Source organism: Monodon monoceros, unplaced genomic scaffold (genome assembly GCF_005190385.1).
Source record: "Monodon monoceros isolate NGI ecotype Baffin Bay Population unplaced genomic scaffold, NGI_Narwhal_1 Super_Scaffold_1, whole genome shotgun sequence".
NCBI lineage: Eukaryota > Metazoa > Chordata > Mammalia > Artiodactyla > Monodontidae > Monodon > Monodon monoceros.
This window is the reverse complement of record NW_021703765.1, coordinates 41,373,008-41,392,575: the sequence shown is the minus strand read 5'-3', so window position 1 is coordinate 41,392,575 and position 19,568 is coordinate 41,373,008. Positions and strand designations below refer to the sequence as shown.

The 19,568-nt window shown below is 41.9% G+C and overlaps 1 pseudogene; it reads right to left on the bottom strand.

Annotated features, from left to right (window-relative positions):
• Positions 1-1,023: 1,023 nt before the first annotated feature.
• On the bottom strand, positions 1,024-3,895 carry LOC114892696 (annotated as a pseudogene).
• Positions 3,896-19,568: the final 15,673 nt, after the last annotated feature.

Genomic DNA, 19,568 nt, shown 5'->3' with positions numbered 1-19,568 from the left:
CTTTATAAGGGAGGAGGACGTTTCCCTGGAGCCCCCTAGAAGACTTTCTCTTATTTCTCCTTGGCCACATACCTACCCCCGGTCAGTCACTGACAAAGAAAATGGAATCCCCCCATTAGCTGAGACCAGCCTCGGCACATGACACTCAGAGCAAATTTAGTGGCCATAACCAAAATGTACATGAATGAGCTGTGGCTGTGTTCCAAGAAGACTTAATTTATTGACATCGAAATTTGAATTTCATACAATTTTATGTGTATGATATGTTATTCTTATTTTGATTTTTTCCCATTTAAAAATGTAAAAACCATTCTTAGTTCACAAAGAATGCAAGCTACAAAACAGGGATCGGGCTGGATTTGGCCCATGGGTTGTGGTTTGCCGGCCCCTGGCGTATGTGTAACCAGACCCAAGTAGGACCAAAAGGCACAGCGAACTGTCCGAACACAGCCAGTGGCTCAGGCTCCCGTGGGGCCTGCTGCTTTCCCTTCTCTCCTTCAATCTTCTCTGTGATGAGTTAACTGAAGAGAAGAAGATGTGGGCGGAGCTGCAGGGTGTGGTAGCTCCAGGAAGACGTGGATGGCTGCTGCGTTGCAACCCCACTGCTTCGAATTTGTGGATCTGGAAAAGACTTGACACAGCCCTGCAGTCCAGTGCTTCTCAGACTTCAGCCTGTGTAATCATGTCCTGCGGTGCCTGTTCATTTTAAAGTTTTTTTTTTTTAATGCAGTATAGTTGATCTGTGGTGCCTGTTTAAAATGCAGATTCCCTGCCCCTGAGTTCTAATTCAGTAGATCTGGGTAGGACCTACGGATGTGCTTTGTTTTTTTTTTTTGGTTGTTTAGTTTTTATTTCATAACCATGAACTTAACTTTGCAATTCAGCTTAACTTGGAGGGGGATAAGGAAAATATGGAACCCAAAGAAGTGCAATGAGAGCACAAAGATTATAGGATATTTTGAGCAGACAGGGATGAAGGGGTGCTCTCTGGTGGTTAAGATAGAACACAAGTCAAATTTATTGTTAGATTTGTCCACAGTCAGCAATGGTGATCTTCTTGTTGGTCTTGCCATTCCTGGACCCAAAGCGCTCCATGGCTTCCATAATATCCATGCCCTCTTTCACCTTGCCAAAGACCACATGCTTGCCATCCAATCACTTAGTCTTGGCAGTGCAAATGAAAAACTGGGAACCGTTTGTGTTGGGGCCAGCATTTGCCATGGACAAGAAGCCAGGACCCGTATGCTTCAGGAGGAAATTCTCATCATCAAATTTCTCCCCATAGATGGACTTGCCACCAGTGCCATTATGGCGTGTGAAGTCACCACCCTGGCACATAAATCCCGGAATTATTCTGTGAAAGCAGGAACCTTTATAACCAAAGCCTTTCTCCCCAGTGCTCAGAGCACGAAAGTTTTCTGCTGTCTTTGGAACTTTGTCTGCAAACAGCTCGAAGGAGACGCGGCCCAAGGGCTCGCCGTCGACAGCGATGTCAAAGAACACGGTAGGGTTGACTGTGGTTGGGCAGCGTGGGAGGTTCCGGGGTGGCGGCGTCTGCAAAAAAGCCCGGATGTGCTTTTTTTTTTTTTTCAGCTTTATTGAAGTATAACTGGCAATTAAATTGTAAGATATAATTTGATATATGTATGTACTGTAAAATGATACCCCCGTGAAGTTAAACATCCATCACCTCACATATTTACCTGTGTGTGTGTGTGTGTTTGGTGAAAATATTTAAGTTCTACTTTCATAGCAAATTTCAATTATACGATACAGTGTTACCTACTATAGTCACTGGATATGCATTTTTAATAAGCCTGTGACTCTGATGGGGACCCTATCAGTCAGAAAGTTAGTGGCAGAGCTGGGACTAGAATCCTGAGTGATCTTTCAATTAGCACACTGTCTGCTAATTGAAAAGGTTAAATGTGAATATAGGCAAAAGAGACACTGATTTTGATTCTGAATGAAACTCCACGACTGAGCTCTACACGGGGCAAACCCAATGGTCAAATGCAGATACCACCTTCCCCGCCCTATAGGTTTTTGTATCTTACACAACAAAGCCCAATTTTAGTATGAATCATATGTGTTTCTAACATCTCTTCCTCTGATCAGCATATGAGTATCTTAAAAACAAGAACTGCAACTCATTCACCTTTGCAACTCCCAGTGGGAGGGCCTGTCACATAATAGGCTGCCAATAATATTTACTGGGCATATATTTGCATCAAAGTTTCCTTTCTAAAATTATTTCAAAACGGAGAAAAATTTAGAGAGCTAACTTTGCATGGTATTTTTAATCAATATTGCATGACAGTTTAATTACAGAAAACAATGTAATAATATCTTGCCAAAACTGAGCAATGTGTATAATCAAAGCAACTAAACTAATATGCAAAATAGAGTAGGTAGAGTTAACCAGCATGGCCTCAGCTTGGTAATTATTTAATTAGAAACATGTTTTTAATGAATTCCAATGCTAAATAAAGTCACCAATGATGCAATGTTTTATTTGAAGCACTAACACTCTCTTTCAAGCCAGAACTCCGGATCCTCTTTCCTTACAATTGTCAATATTTACATTTTTAATGGAATCCCTATTTGGGAAACTGACACCATAGTGAACATGAAAGGGTAAACCTCTGAGATGCTACTCCAGGAGAATCGGTCAATGGCATTACAGGGACACACCCAGGACCTGTGTAAAGGGAAACTCTATTTATAAGGGAGACCCCGACAGAAGTGACTCTTCCCCACAAAAAATATAATTAGACTTGGAAATAGAACAAAGAGGTAGCACAGACATGAGGGGACTGTGACCTTGAGCAGCCACTCCTTGAGCAGCTATAGAAGCAGATAACCAGAATTTTGAAAAGTATATTAGAGAGAAGCAAAGACTTCTTGGTAAAACTGAGATAAAGATTCAATTCCTAAAGTATTGATAAATGTTGATATTTGCAGATGTCAAGGCTTAAGAATTGTCTGCAAATACAAATCCACAATCTCTTCTTTGAAAACAGCTGTGTTTCAAGATTCAGAATGTTTCAGATTTTGAAAAGGAATACAGTGAAAACCCAACAAATGTAAAACGCTCCCAGCAGGAACTGTAGCAATGTCTCATAATCAAACACATTAAAACTTCTGCCACAGGGGTTCCCTGGTGGCTCAGCGGTTAAGAATCCGCCTGCCAATAAAGCAGATAGAATCCTGGTCCTGTTCATTAAGGCAGGATGCTGAACGGTGCAGTGCTGGAGCTGGTTCATATTGGCCCACAAGGGCTCACTGTCAAATTTTCAGGAATTTTTTTTTTTTTTTTTTTTTTTTTGCCGTGCCACACAGCTTGTGGGATTTTAGTTCCCCGACCAGGGATTGAACCCAGGCTCTCTGCAGTGAGAGCTCGGAGCTCTGATCACTGGATCACCAGGGAATTCCCAAAATTTGCAGGAATTTGGACAACTGATGGTTGAAATTCAGCCATTATTTAAAAATTAAATTATGTAAACTTAAAATTAAATTTATTTTATTAAAATCAAATATAATAAATACTCAAAACTCAAAAAAAAAAAAAAAAACTCCACCTGCCAATGCAGGGGACACGGGTTGGAGCCCTGGTCCAGGAAGATCCCATGAGCTTATTTGCGCTCTAGAGCCCATGAGCCACAACTGCTCAAGCCCACATGCCTAGAGCCCGTGCTCCGCAACGAGAGAAGCCACCACAATGAGAAGCCTGCACACCGCAAGGAAGAGTAGCCCTCACTCGCCACAACTAGAGAAAGCCTGCGCATAGCAACAAAGACCCAGTGCAGCCAAAAAAAAAACTTCTGCCACAAAGTATATTGCTAACCACACTAAGTGCTAAGGAGCTTGCATAGCCTTCCATCTGTTCAATCATGGTTGTGCAGTCAAATTAGGTCAGGATAGGGCAGTTTTGCCACCAAATGGATTTCATTCTCAGAGTGTTTTGGACTTTGAGTATAAAAAATTAATAAACAGGAACCTCAATTAATATAGAGTTGGGAGGTCAGAAGAGGGCGCTCTCTTGCCCTACAATGAAAGCAGAGCCCAACAGGAGAAGAAAGGCGTCCTCTTCTGGCCTGGCAAGAGCTCAGCTGTTAAGAGGTTGTCACAACTCAGCCAACGAAAAGCCACTATACTTTGAAATCTCGATTCCTCCAATGGAATTTTTGTTTATGGTAGCCCTCCCAACTTCCTTTGCCCCTCTTTAAAAGAGTTGTCCTCTCCTTGATGTAGGGGACTTGCACATGGCTTGCCATGATTGCAGACCCCAAATTGCCATTCTTCATTGAGCCCAAATATACCCATTTTTGCTAGAGAAATAACTGGTAGTCTATTTGTTTTAGGTCAGCATTTTGGTGGCCTGTACAGGGACCAGAGAAGACCCCCAATGACTCCAAGACTGCTGAGCAGACAGGTGCAGTGCTCACATTGAACCTGTTTTTGCTCATTGCTTTTCTGGCCGACTCTGGGATTTGAGGGTAAGTCTTTCTCCAGGATCCCAACTTCGGCCTTCTCTGCTTTTTGAAGCCCTCAGGTCTTAGTCAGGATCTTTTTAAAGTTTCATCCTTTCTGGTTAAGGCCTTGTTCCGTATGCAAGTACTCGTTTGGCACTTTGGCATGATTGTGAAATGATACTGCATTGGAACTGGCTACACTTCAGCCCATACCATCAGGAACAGAGACTGTTTCATGTGAGCTGTGCCGGTTCTGTCTTCAACCCAATTCTATCAGAAATAGGGGCTGTTCTATTGGAATTGCCCTGTTAAGATTTTAGTCTGGCTCCTTGGGGACCAGATTGTCCCTTAGAACTGGCTGGTATTAGGTCGTTTGAGCTATTTGAACAGTAAGCCTATTTGAAAATTATTCCCTTACTCTAGAGAAAAACCTCTGAAAGGTGGGATCCCAGTTATCTAAATATTCACATTTTGAATTCTCTACAGGGACCTCAGCCAATTTTATGTTTGAAAACCACTGTCCTTCCTTATGTGCCTTTCTAACTAAATGGACCGACCTAACTAAAGACAATTTAGAATGTCAGTGGCCATTATGGGGAACTTTTGAAATCCCCAAACTTACTTAGCTCTAAAATTCCCAAAACTGAATGCCGCACCTAATTCGATTGGATTTTGAGGCTTCTAAATGTTCTTAGGAATCTTTGCCTCTCTAAAAAATAAGATTTCAAGATTAACTGAGGCAAACAAAGAAAGATAAAATGGCTTCTCAAGCCTCAGGCTCTTCTTCCCAGCTTTTGTGTCTCAGACTCTGACTCTGGCACCATCTTCTTCCTTCCCTTCTATGCCACCTACACCTCTCCACCCCACTGTCCTCCCCAGTATGAATTTTCATGTCAAATTTCCCTTTTCCGCTGAAACTCTCCCCACTCCCTTTTCCTCTGAATTTATCAGAATCTGTTCCTTTCAAATTAAGCCTTCCGAGGATCCAGAGGCTAAACCATTACTTTCTTATATTCCCTGGACTAAAGCTGAACTGTGAGCCATAGTCAAAGATTTAGGCAAAGTACCCAAGGATTCTCCAGATTTGCTGAGGGATTTAGTAGAGTCATTCAAACTTACCAGCCTCATTTCTCTGACTTATATCAGCTAGTTCATACGTTTGTCAGTGAAGGTCAGGCCCAACACTGGATGAAAACAGCTCACTGGGAAAATCCTGAATGTCTCTAGAATTACAACTGGGAGACCAGCCCACTAACTCATACATGATCAGGCTTGAGCACTCGCTAGACGACTTCACTGAGCAATTTTCAGGGCTTTTCCAAAGCCTGTTGATTGGAACAAAATTCAGGCTAGTACACAAAAATCTGATGAACCTGTTCATGACTTTACAATTGACTTCAGATTGTTTTTAAAGAAAATTCAGGTCTTCCTTCAAATGTTGATTCCACCTGGGTAGCTTTTAACTCTGTTTATTAACAGGCTGAACTGGGACCTTTCCCTACACTGGGAATGAATCTCTTCCCATCCTAATTGACACCAGAGCCACACTCTTGGCCCTCAACCCCACTACTATAAGGCAACCCCTGTTCAAATCGTGGGGATCTCTAACGAACCTTGAGAGGTTCCTGTCTCTGAACGTACTCCCTTTTGTTTAGGATCTTTGAGAGATACACACCCCTTTCTCCTTAGTTCCTCTGCCCCGTTTGTTAGGGCAAGACTTCCTAGAGAAGGATTATGCTGGAATTGCTTTCTCCCAAAAGGGGGAATCATTCTAGAACTTGGAGATAAGTCATCAAAGCAGCCAACCTGACTCTGACATATTTTATTTGTTCCATCTCTAACAGTCCTAGAGTAGATCTGGAAACACCGATCATTTGTCCCTATTGAATCAGCTACCACCCTCTTTATGGGCAAAATCTCCAAATGATATTGGAAAAATTCACAGCACAATTCCCATCAAGATTCAAATAGATCCCTCAAAACCTCTTCCAAGATCCCCTGCACTTTCGGTCCGCTCCGCGGCCGCCCGCTCAGTCTCCGGAGCGCCCTTCAACCGTCCCCTGACCCGCTTCCGAGGGCCAGCGCAGCTCGAGCCCAACGACCATGCCCGCGGGCGTGTCCTGGACGTCCTACCTGAAAATGTTCGCCTCCAGCCTCCTGGCCATGTGCGCCGGCGCGGAGGTGGTGCACCGGTACTACAGGCCGGACCTGACAATATCTGAAATTCCACCAAAGCCTGGAGAACTCAAAACAGAGCTTTTGGGACTGAAAGAGAGACAACATGAACCTCAAAATTCACCTCTGCCAAGAACTCTGTGAATAATATTATGAGAATTAAATATGTATTTTTAGAATTTACTGAGTCAAACTACTTGGGTTTAAGCACTAATACAATGCTAACCGCAAGAGGAAGTGTTCGGCAGATGTTAACTGATGCATTGAGATTTAGTTCTGGTTTGACTAATGTTTCTTGAGAACTGCCAAACTTATATCATCAGCTCTTCTAATGTGGTTTCATAGATACCTAGCCTTAAATATCATGTGAGAGAACATATTTGCAGTGTCTCCTACCCTTATAATTCTGGTTTATTTCTCTGAATAAGTTTGACTATAACGGCAAATGGGAATTATAAATTAACTACAATAAAAGTGACATTGACCATGAAAAAAAAAAACAAAAACCTCTTCCCAGAATTAATCAACATCCCGTAAGTAAAGAATCCCTTCAAGGCATAAAGCCCATAATAGAAGATTACAAGGCTTCAGGCCTCATTCTCCCTAGTATTAATCCTTGTAACACTCCTGTTTTACTGGTGAGAAAACCTAAAGAATGAGGGTAGAGGTTTGTCTAGGACCTCCCAGCAATAAAAAAACCTTGTTATCTCCCCGACAACCTGCTGTTTCTAACCCTCATACATTACTCACATCCATTCCCACCAGAAGCGAATTCTTTACTGTAATCGGTTTATGCAGTGCATTCTTTAGTATTTCAGCTGATGAAGCTAGCAATACGTTTTTGCCTTCACTTGGGAAGAAAAACAATTCATCTGGATGGTAGTGCTTCAGGGTTTTACTGAAAATCCTTATTTTTTGCAAATCCTGAAGGCTAATCTGTTTGATATAAAGTTCCCTAGAGGTTCTACTTTGTTATAATAGGTGGATGATTTGCTTCTTTGCTCTTTTTCTCGGGCCTCCTCACAGGAAGACAGCACCCACTTGCTAAAGCTTTTAGCCTTAATGAGACTTAGGATGGCCAAGGAAAATTGCAGCTTGCCCAGACCCAGGTTCAATATCCAGGGCATCTGCTATCTCAGGATAAGGACTACACCTCGATCTAGATAGGTTTCACGGTGTCCTGAGTTTCCCAAAACCCCAAACTAAGAACCAACTGCGAAGTTTTCTTGGGCTAGGTGGCTATTGCTGAAATTGGATTCCAAGTGTCTCTCTTGTGGTCAAACCTCTGTGTTTTACTCAATTATAACAACCCTGAACCCAAGTTCATGGGAAGAATCAGGCAACATAGCCATCAAGGCCTTAAAGGAGAGTTTGATGAATCCACCCTTGGGCATCCCAATTCTGAATTCCTTTCTTCCTTTTTGTACATGAAAAGGAAGGGACGGTCCTTGGGGTACTCACCCCCAAATACAGGACCACCACTAACCCATAGAGTACTACAGCCAGCAGCCGGACCCTGTGGCATGGGGATAATAACCCCCTTACCTTAGAGTCATTACAGCCACTGCCCTTTTGGTGAAGGCCACCAAGAACATCACTGTGGGATCCCCTTTAATCACTTTTGTACCTCATACAGTAGAAGCCCTCCTGAATTCTCATCACACTCAATATTTCTCAGTCACATGCCTCACCTACTATGAAGTCTCTTGTTAACTGCTTCTTCCATGACTCTTTTACATTGTCATAACCTTAACCTGGGTACTCGTCTCCCCTCCATCACTGACAAAGTCCCTCATGGCTCCTTAACACTGACAAGATCACCTGACTCCTTTCGAAGATCTGCAGGAAATTCCATTGGGTAATGCTGACTTCTTATGGTTTACTGATGGTTCTTATTTAAAAGGTGACAATGCAAATATTGTGCTGGGTATGTTATTGCTACTCCTTTTGATATCGTTGAATCATTCTAGAACTTAGAGATTAAGTTCTCCAACAGGCTGAATTATACACTCTTACATGGGCTTGTATTTCAGCCAAGGGCAAAACTGCCAACATTTATAACTGATAGTAAATATGTTTTTGGAATAGCCCATGATTTTGGAATGTTGTAGAAGTAATGTGACTTCCTTACTCCCAGCGGAAATAGAATTTAAAATGGCCCCTATTTCAGGAATTATTGGATGCAATACTTTTACCTGTGTTTTAGCTTTATTATTAAGACTTCAGGGCATTCTAAACTTGACTCTCTGGTAGTTAAGGAAAATCATTTTGCTGACATTTCCTCAAAAAAACGCTGCCCTTAAAGAAACCAATGTCAGCCAAACCTCTGCCATTGTCCCGAGAGATATTTCCCTAAATGACAACTTAGGAAAACTGGTTAGAACAGTGCAACAACTGACCTCAGAGAAGGAGAAACAAGATGGGAAGTTCAACAATTGTTGGTTTGGTAAAAAGAGAAAGCTCTGGTTTGCACCAAGTAACAACCCAGTCCTACTGCAGACTCTCAAATTCTCATTCCTCACCATTGTACATGCCTTAAACCATTGGTCTACTGAAAAAATTCTAGCATTCATGGACCAATATTGGTGGGGAAACATTAACAAGGCCACAAAGAGTGCCCACCTCACTTGTCCCACTTGTCCAAATACAACCCAAGAAAGCCTGTTTATACAGCTCCTGGGCATTTTAAACTGCCTAATGGACCATTTGAGGTTTGGCAAATGGATTTCATACAACATCCTCCAACTCATGGATATAAATATGTTTAAGTCACGGTTTGTATGTTTTCACACTGGAACGAAGTCTTCCCATGCAGGCAGGCAGCACAAGTCGAGATATACTTTGCAACTTTCAGCTCCACAGAACGGCCAGGTGAGGGCTTGGTCACTTCAAGTCTGGTCCCCTTTGTGGTCTCTATGCCAGTGTCAGACACAGATATGGCTCTCTGTCCTTCCAGACCTTCCAATGGGTAACTAGTAAATAGCTCTCTTTCACACACACACACACACGTGCACACACACACACACACACACTCATACGCTCACACACAACCAAAATAAGGCATTCATGCATATAACAGAATTTACTGACATTTGGAGTCGACAGAGGTATACAAGACAGCAATTCCAAATCCTAAAAATTAGATGAAACCGGTTCTTCAATTGTTTTTTTACTACCTCATCATGTAATTCAGCTGCCCTCATTCCTCCAACACCATTCTCTTTTCAGAAGTTCCCTTCCTCAGACAATCCACAGAAACTTAACTCCCCTCACTCTATTACCTACAACAATTATATTCTCCCATGCTCTCTAATAGTATCACGGGGGAAAGAATAGTCTCCAAACTGGGAAATGGAAGAATTTTGTATCTTGCATCTTTGCTTGGATCCTGAAAAGTGTCATTACAGGCAATGGCCTGTTTAAAATTCAGCTGCACTCCCAGGCCCTCCGCTTCTACTCTCTGTCTGATCCCATTTCACCCTTTCAGGTTGATTGGACAAATCGGCATCTCAGCTGGGGGATGAAATTTTGCTATTCCAGTGATCAGCACCATAGACATATCTGCCTCATTTGCTTGTAGTGGTTGTTCTTTCTTGTCTGGTAAACAGCATACCTGGCATCTGGGACCAGCCCTCGCAGACTTTTTTTTGTAACCACTGAAAGAGTCGTGATACGAAATGAAACTGCAAATATTTCTTACTTTGAAAAACATTAGCTACTTATGTAATCATCCTTTTTCCCAACTATTTAATACCTTTATTTTCACTGCCCTTCTCCCTCTCTTTCTCTCTCTCTCCTCTTCGACCTTTACTGATTCCCTCGCCCCCTAGAAAATTAATGAACTTAGGCAAAATCACAATCAAATTTGTCTAAGAAATTTTGTTTCACAATGAGCTCTTCTGAATTAATGACCCAAAGGTACCTGAAAAGATGTTCTACGTCATTATTCATGAGGGAGATCCAACTTAAATCCACTACGAGTTACTACTTCACACCTATCAGAATGACTAAATTTAAAAGACTGACCGTTCCAAGTGTTGGTGAGGATGTGTAGGAACTGGACTCTCGTACACTGCTGGCGGCGTATAAAGTAGTACAGCCACTTTGGAAAACACTTTGGCAGTTTCTTAAATGGTTAAACATACACCTATTCTATGTTCCAGCCACTTCACTCCCAGGCACTTTACCAACAGAAATGAAAACATAGGTCCGTTGAAAGACTTGTACACAAATGTCCACAGCTATTAGCTAAAGTTCATTGTGATAGCCCAAATCTGGAAACGACCTAAATGTCCATCTACAGGAGAATGGATAAACTATAGTGTACCCAAAAATTGGAATATACTACTCAGTAAGAAGAAGTTAGCACTTGATACAGACAACAACATGGATGAATTTCAATGTAATTACGCTAAGTGAAAAAAGGCAGACAAAAAAGACTATGTACTTATGATTCCACTTATATAAAATCATAGGAGGGGGCTTCCCTGGTGGCGCAGTGGTTGAGAGTCCGCCTGCTGATGCAGGGGACGCGGGTTCATGCCCCGGTCCGGGAAGATCCCGCATGCTGCGGAGCGGATGGGCCGGTGAGCCATGGCCGCTGAGCCTGCGCGTCCGGAGCCTGTGCTCCGCAACGGGAGAGGCCACAATAGTGAGAGGCCCGCGTACCGCAGGAAAAAAAAAAAAAAAATAGGAAATGCAAACTAATGTATAATGACAGAAAGCAGGTAAGTGGTTGCCTTGGGGATAGAGCAGTTGAGGAAGAACAGGAAGGAGAAATGACAAAGGGGCCTGGGGAAATCTTGGTGGAGGGGGTAAAGAATACATTCATTATCTTGATTCTGGTGATGGTTTCACAGGTGTATATACTTGCGTAAAACTTACCAAATTGTACACTCTAAATATGTACAGTTTATTATATGCCAGTTATACATTAATAAAGTTGTCAAACAAAGATTTTTAAAAGGCTCTCTTCTGTAATCATTCTCTAAATGACAATAAAAGAATGTTGTTTGAAAATAGAATTATCTATGATTAAACCTTTGTTCTATTTTCTAAATGTGTTTGGTCTTGTGATAAAACACCAATTGTGTGAGATGTTTATTGTGTTCAACTGAGTAGTTTTAAAAATTGTCTATGAACTGTTTTAATCTACATGTATATTATTTGGTGTGAATAGGTGTTAAGCTCTGTAAGAGTTCTCAGGAAGTTTAGAAAATGACACTTGTCATTGACCATAAGGTTGAATTATGCCCCTCCCCCCAAAAAAATTGATATGTTGAACTGCTAAACCCTAGTGCCTCAGAATGTCACCTTATTTGGAGTCAGGGTCTTTACAAAGGTAATCAAGTTAAAATGACGTCATTAGGTGGTACCCTAATCCAATATGACTGGTGTCCTTATAAAAAGGGGAAATTTGGAGTCATCTACACATGCAAGCAGAATGCCATGTGAACATGAAGATGGCTATCTACAGGCCAAGGCGAAAGGCCTAGAACAGATTCTTCTCTCACAGCCTCTGAAGTAACCAACCTGCCAAAACCTTATTCCAGCCTCCAGAACTGTGAGACAATAAAATTTTGTTATTTGAGCCAGCCATTTGTGATACTTTGTTATAGCTGCCCTAGCAAATCAATTTAATACTACTGTGTAGAAGAAAGACAATGTTCTCCTCTGGAATTTGTGACCAGTAATGGCATTTTTTTTTTTGCTGTACGCGGGCCTCTCACTGTTGCGGCCTCTCCCGTTGCGGAGCACAGGCTCCGGACGCGCAGGCTCAGCGGCCATGGCTCATGGGCCCAGCCGCTGCGCGGCATGTGGGATCTTCCCGGACCGGGGCACGAACCTGTGTCTCCTGCGTCGGCAGGCGGACTCTCAACCACTGCGTCACCAGGGAAGCACAGTAATGGCATTTTTGAAAGAAATCTGTGAGGAAAATATCACTTGGACCCCTCAGGATAAGAAGCTAATTGTGCCAAAAGATATATATTTGACTTAAGGAGATTATTAACACCTTAACTAAATTATAAGGAAAAGAATGTTGATGAGCAATAGCTAATCACATTTGGTTCCTGTTAGAAGTTTCTTGAGGGGCTACCGGGGGAAGAGGCTCTGGAAAATAAGGAGAGAAGGGCACCAGCTGACAGAACTTTGACTTAGGAAGAAACACACTGATGTTTTCAAGGAAGTTACTTTTCAACTATGAGAATGTAAATGTTAGATAACAGATACTACTATACAACAGGCTTATTGTGATTTGTTCCCCTATGTATTTCATATATCATTATATTATGTTATTTGTTTATAAGTACATTGTTTAACTTACAATATACTTATGTAAAAAAATCATAATTAAAAACTACTGATTATCAAAAACCAGATTGCATTATATTTATACACAAGGAGAGTCAGGGACACAATGAAAATAAAATCCAAAGTTACAAATATGGCATTTACACCCATGATTTTATTAATTTTGCTCATTAATGTTTAAAATAGTTAACGTAGATAAAATAGTTAAAATAATAAAAACTCAACATAGATGGAGATAATAAAAACCTTGTAAATGGAGAACTTCATGACAGCTGATTCTGTGTTGTTGTTTCTTTTATGAGTATAGCATTTAATGTAGCATCAAAAATATTAAATATCTGGGAATAATCTAACAAACGTGAATACCTCTAACAAAACTACAAAACATTATTTTAAAAGGCTAACGAACTGAGCAAATGGAGAAATGTATCATGTCCATGGATTACAAAACAATAGTGTAAAGATATCGATTCTCACCAAATTTATTTATAAATTCAATTCAATCACTGTATGTGTGTGGAAATCGACAAGTGAATCCTAAAATTTGTGTGTAAATGCAAAAATGGCAGCTGATTCTTTAGAGAACCTACGCCACTTTCAGAGGTACCTGGGAGCTATGCGAATGCTAATCACGGCTCTTGTTGAAACAAGAAATTCAGCATCATGGCAGCTATAAGAGAAAATCTATCAGGTAGTTCAAAAGAGTAGCCATTAAATTTATGAGACACTTAATGTAACTGCTCTCCAATACATTTCTATGAATTTCATTTTCTCTGTATGGTAGTCAATGACTTTTGTTTGAAAAGTGCAGCAGAACATTTCAAAGTACTGTCTGCTTCTACCTCCCCCCAACCAGCTTGCTTCTGTTCTTGGAGTATTGCTCTGAACGGGAGAAAAATGAAACCAAGAAACATCCAGACCCTTCTCTCAATCAGGTGGCCACTTTAGTCACTCCCCATGCTCATAGGGATGTCGAAAAAAGGAAGGGAAGGGAAGGGAAGGGAAAAGAAAGTTCTAACTTGCATCTGCTCTGGTCGTTCCTAGAGGCTAGTATAGTTTGGGCCCAGCCTGGGTTTTCCAAGAAGTCTGAATGCAATAGGATTTGATGAATCCCAGGAAAGAATCATAACCCAAATTTCCTCTTACCTGGGTCTGCTATGATGAACGGATTTTCCACTCTGAAAGAAAAATTATTTTTGTTAAAATGTTGTCCTTTTTTAAAATGTAAAATATCCCAAGAAAACTAACACCAAGCAAAGATCCAGATTTAATACCTTAGTTGATCAATGATAACTGACAGAAGATACTGACTGGATGGAAAGATGCCCATTCATGCTTTACACCTGGCTAGAGTAGGGTTTCTCCACCTTACTATTACCGACATCAGGACCTGGATAATTCTTTGGAGTCAGGTGTGGGGAGGGAGTTGTCCTTGAAGGACCAAACATTCAGCAGCATCCTTGGCCTCTAACCACTATATGCCAGTAACAACCCACACAGGGTGACATCCAAAAATGTCTCTAGGGAATCCCCTGGTGGTCCAGTGGTTAGGGCTCGGCACTCTTACTGCCAGGGCCTGAGTTCAATCCCTGGTCGGGGAACTAAGATCCCATAAGCCGCACAATGTGCCCCCCCACCAAAAAAAAAATGTCTCCGGACATCGTTAACCGTCTTCTGGGGGCAAAATTGCCCTTGATTGAGAACCACCAGACAAGAGTTTTAGACGAAGTAAAGTTACTGATACATGCAACAACATGGACGAATCTCAAAAACATTATGAGTGAAAAAAGCCTTGCCCAAAAAGAGCATATATTGTATAATTCCATTTATATGCTGTTCTAGTACAGGCAAAACTAATCTTTGGTGGTAAGAAGTAGAACAGTGGTTGCCTGTAGGTCACAGGGATTAATGGGATGAGAATTGAGGTAAATTTCTGAGGTGAAAGTAATGTTCTATATCATGATCAGAATTTGGGTTATACAGGTGTATGCATACTTAAGATTTGTGCATTTCATTTTACATACAGGAAAAATAAAACAAAAACAAATTGAACTAATGCTATGTATGCTGAAGTATTTAGGGGAAACTATTCAAATGTCTTCAATTTACTTTCAAATGTATCAAAAAAAAGATGATTGATGGATGACTAGAAGATGGGCAGAGAGATGTGTGATAAAGCAAAATGTTGGTGGTAGAATCTAGGTGGTGGTATTGGTGTTCATTGTAAAATTATTTCAACTTTTGTAAATGTTAAAAAAAAAAATGATGTGGCCGGTTAGTGGTGTCAGATGGCCTAAACCAGAAGCTTCATAAATATTCATACTGATAAAGCCAGTCCTTTGCTCCCTCACTGCATTCAGGTCTCCACTCAAATTTCACCTTATCAGAGCTATCTCTGACTCTTTCTGTAAAAATAATGCCACAACCCCTCTCAAGCCCCTAATGCTATCCTCTGCATTATTTTACTCTATAGTTCATATTATAACCTGACATACATTTATTTCCTAGTTGCTCATCTCCTTCTGCTAGAACATAAGCTCCATGGAATCAGATTCATTGTTTTATACGCTACTGACTCCCCAAAATCTAGAACAATGTCTGACACATAGTAGCAGCTCAATAAATATGTGTTGAATGAAAAAAGTACTGAAAGAACCAAGAAGATTTCTCATGTGCAATTGCTATGTGCAAGACGCTGGGCCAAACATAGCAAGTAAGACTGGCTATCATCTCTCTTCTCAACAGATCTTCAGCCGAGTTGGGTGTCACAAGATAGTAATAAATACAATAACAGCAAAACACAGTGGCAAATGCAAAGTGCCCAAGGAAAGCTAAACAACAAAACAAGAAAGGGCCTCTTGGAGATGAGATTTAAGCTTTGTCTCGAAGGAACAGTAATGACTTCTTGGTTTCCTTGGAAGGTACACCTGTCACTCTAAATTAATACATTGGGATGCCACTTTTCAGGATTGTTTGATATATCAGTTCTCGTGAATTCGCTCAACTTCGCAGATGTTGACATAATTGAGCTTTGGGGAATCACGAAGCTAGAAAAAGCCAATGAAAGAAAGAATTTGAAGACAGGAAATAACTGAGAGAACCGGGTCTCAGAAGAGGGAATATGATGGATATCTCAAATGGAGGGATTTACCTGGGACAGGAAAAAGCATTTCTTGCTCTGAGCCTGGAGGGAAAGAAGTTGTTTATCAGTATAGAACTGAGTAGATGAAACACAAGAAGGTAATGGTGCTTATGCTTTCATCATCTCTTTGTAAGAGTGGACCTTGGTCAGAGCCCAAACGTACAGGAAACAGAGGCAACGTCACGTAGTGATTAAGAGATCCTGCAGACAGGATGTCTACATTTAAATCTTAGTTCTGGTACTTAGTAGCTGTGTGACCTTGAGCAAGTTATATAACTTCTCTGTGCCTTAATTTCCTCATCTATAAAATGAGGTGAGAAGTAATAAAAATAGTATCTACCTCCCAGGGTTGTTATGAGAATTAAACTTAAATGACTTGATACATAAGAAGGGTTTGGAATAGTGACTGACACATATTAAGTGTATTATTATTTGCAGGCTTAAGGTTGGTAAGAGCTACTGTGAGAAACCAGAGCAAGAGGAAGGTAAAATGAAATTCCAGTGATGCTTAAATGAGGTTGCTGCTGATGGGTTGATTGTTGTATTAATCTAAAGATGTTTAGGGAGGGATAAATTGGGAGATTGGGATTGACATATACACACTACTATATGTAGATAACTAATGAGAACCTACTGCATAGCACAGGGAACTCTACTCAATGCTCTGTAATGACCTATATGGGAAGAGAATCTAAAAAAGAGTGGATATATGTGTATGTGTAACTGATTCACTTTGCTGTGTACCTGAAACTAACACAACATTGTAAATCAACTATACCCCAATAAAAATTAATTAAAAAAAATAAAGATGTTTAGATTTTCTCAAGAAGAGCTAAGCTACCTAGTGCTGGAGAAGAGAAAGTGAGCTTTAAGACATATCCAAGGTCGAGGGCCTACAAAGTGAGTTGTATGGAGCCACAGTGGATCTACAAGCTGAGACTGGTAGTGAGGGAGTAGTTCAATGGGTCGACCTGGTTGTAAAGATGTGAGTCCTGGGGGAGAAGTGTTCCACTTGCTGAAGTCACCCACGGTGACAGCAGGAGGAAGGGTAGGGTCAAGGCTGGACTCTGGGGTGAGCGTCACCATGTGTAGGGGAGCCTCCTGATGCTCAATCAGTGGTGACAAGGACTGTATGGGGAGTTGATGCGGTCATAGAGAAGGGTCATTAGGGAAGGGTTGTCTAGGGAGAGCAGTTGGTTTCTTTGGGCCTCACAGAGAGGTATTCCTGGGGTTGGGGGAGAGAAGAAGGAGGGTATTGTGAACAAAATTGTGCCCCCCAAATTCATGTTGAAGCCCTATTACCCAATGTGATAGAACAGAATTTGTAGACAGAACCTTTAAAGAAGTAATTAAGGTCATTAAGGGTGGGGCCTTAATTCAGTATGATCGGTGTCCTTTATAAGAAGAGAAAGAGACACCGGGGTGGGTGCACAGAGAAAAGGCCGAGTGAGTATACAGTAAGAACACAGCCATCTGCAAGCCAAAGAGAGAGGCCTCAGGAGAAACCAAACCTGCCAACACCTGATCTTGGATTCTCAGCCTCCAGAACTGTGAGAAAATAAAATTCTGCTGTCTGAGCCACCCAGCCTATGGTACTTTGCTCTGGCAGCCAGAGCAGACTAATATAAGAGGCTATGGACCCAGATCACACCCTCAACCCTGCAGAAACAAAAATCTGATTTGTTCGTGTGCACACTAGATAATCATTCAAGGACTGACTCATAGGTACCAAACTCATAAAAGGTTATTTTATGGACCAGAAGAGTAATATTGACTAACAAGCAAAATAAAGCCTGCAGGAGAACTGGAATACATATTACTATTACCAGTGTGTTCTCTCCCTGTTGGCAAATCCTGGGGAAGGTAAATCATTATTTAAAGGTCACTCGGTGAGCGTGGCTTTAGGAGAAAGGGAAGTGGAGGGTGTGAAAGACAAAGGGAAGTGGAGGGTGTGAAAGACACTGCCGCAACTCCTGTTGCCAGTGACAAGGGCCTGTGACCTCAGAATGGGCTTACATCTTTGTTTATTCAACTCATTATGATTCAGACATCCACAGGCCTGCTTCCTCCAAAGTGCCTTCCTAGCTATTTGCTGGCGTTTCCAAGGTCCTGCCTCAGGGGAATTTTACCGCAGGTGCCCCGGTTTCTTCTTAACCTGCAACCCTGATGAGCCTTGTGAAGCGGCCCCCTGGTGGGGTCAGCTGTCCCTCGTGACGACCATGCCACTGCTTCCACTCGGTCCTCAGCTTGGGGATCCTGTTGCCACTAATGCCCAGAGAACAGCTGAGACCGGATGGCAGCTTTTATTAATTTTTAGTAAAGTGGGAATACAGAAAAGGGTGCTGAGAGCAGTGTGTAACCGCTACAAACCTAACTTCGAGACTTGCTTAACCGACTTGCAACAGACCTCCTTGTGCCAGGAGCAGGCCTTGCTCCCCAGCGGGAATCCCAGGCATCTCTAAGCAACCCCACAAATTGACTCCAGACCCAACTCTACCCCAGATGGGGTCCTCCCTCCTCCCATCCTACCTCAGGATGATTAACAGTAGAAACATGTATTCTCTTCAGGGGAGACCTCACACACACACAACACACACACACACAACACACACACACACACACAACACACACACACAACACACACACTCACACACACACAACACACACACAACACACACACACACACACACACACACACACACACACACACCGTGGTGTGGGGTCCAAGTTTCAGCCAGTGCCACGGCAACAGTCAGCTGTCCCCCAAGTCCAAAATCCCTCCTTTCGTGACATTTCCACCTTCTGATAATGACACATATATGGATGGGACTGTGAAATCTCCCCCAATAAATTTTAAGAAAGAGATACCATATTAACCCCTGAGTGTTAAACCAGCGGATTATAACAGATGTGATTCAACCTGCTCAGTTTCTCTTATAGGTTAGAGTTTCTCCCAGGCCATGAATGGGAAGAAAGGAGAAGAAAAGCAACTGATGCTTGACTGAACACAGAAGGAAACCAGCTTTATCACGGCCACAGGAGTATCTGAAGAGGGAACAGGTGAGCAGAGGAGGTCATCTGCAGGGAAGGTAATACATGGGTATCGAATGACGAGAAGGAATTCCTCAGGGTTCAGCCAGGAAGAAGAAACATTGAATCTGAGAAACTCCATCACCAGAAAGTACTTTTTTGGAGGCTGTGGTTTACGGAGAAAGAGGAATGCAGGCTAGAGAAACAAGAAGAGAGCAGAGGAAAGCTGCTTCCTCATTTCCCAGGGGGGGGATCCACCTCAGCTCTCTTTGGCCTGTGGCTCTTGTTAAATTAGACAAGGAGGCCATTAGACTGAGATGGCTCTGATACCCTGCCGTCCTCCATTAGCAAACAGTGTGATGTAAATGCCTCAAGGTTACAAATCAAAACACTAAGGCCACAAACAGCCACGCAGGCTTTAAGCTGTAGCCAAT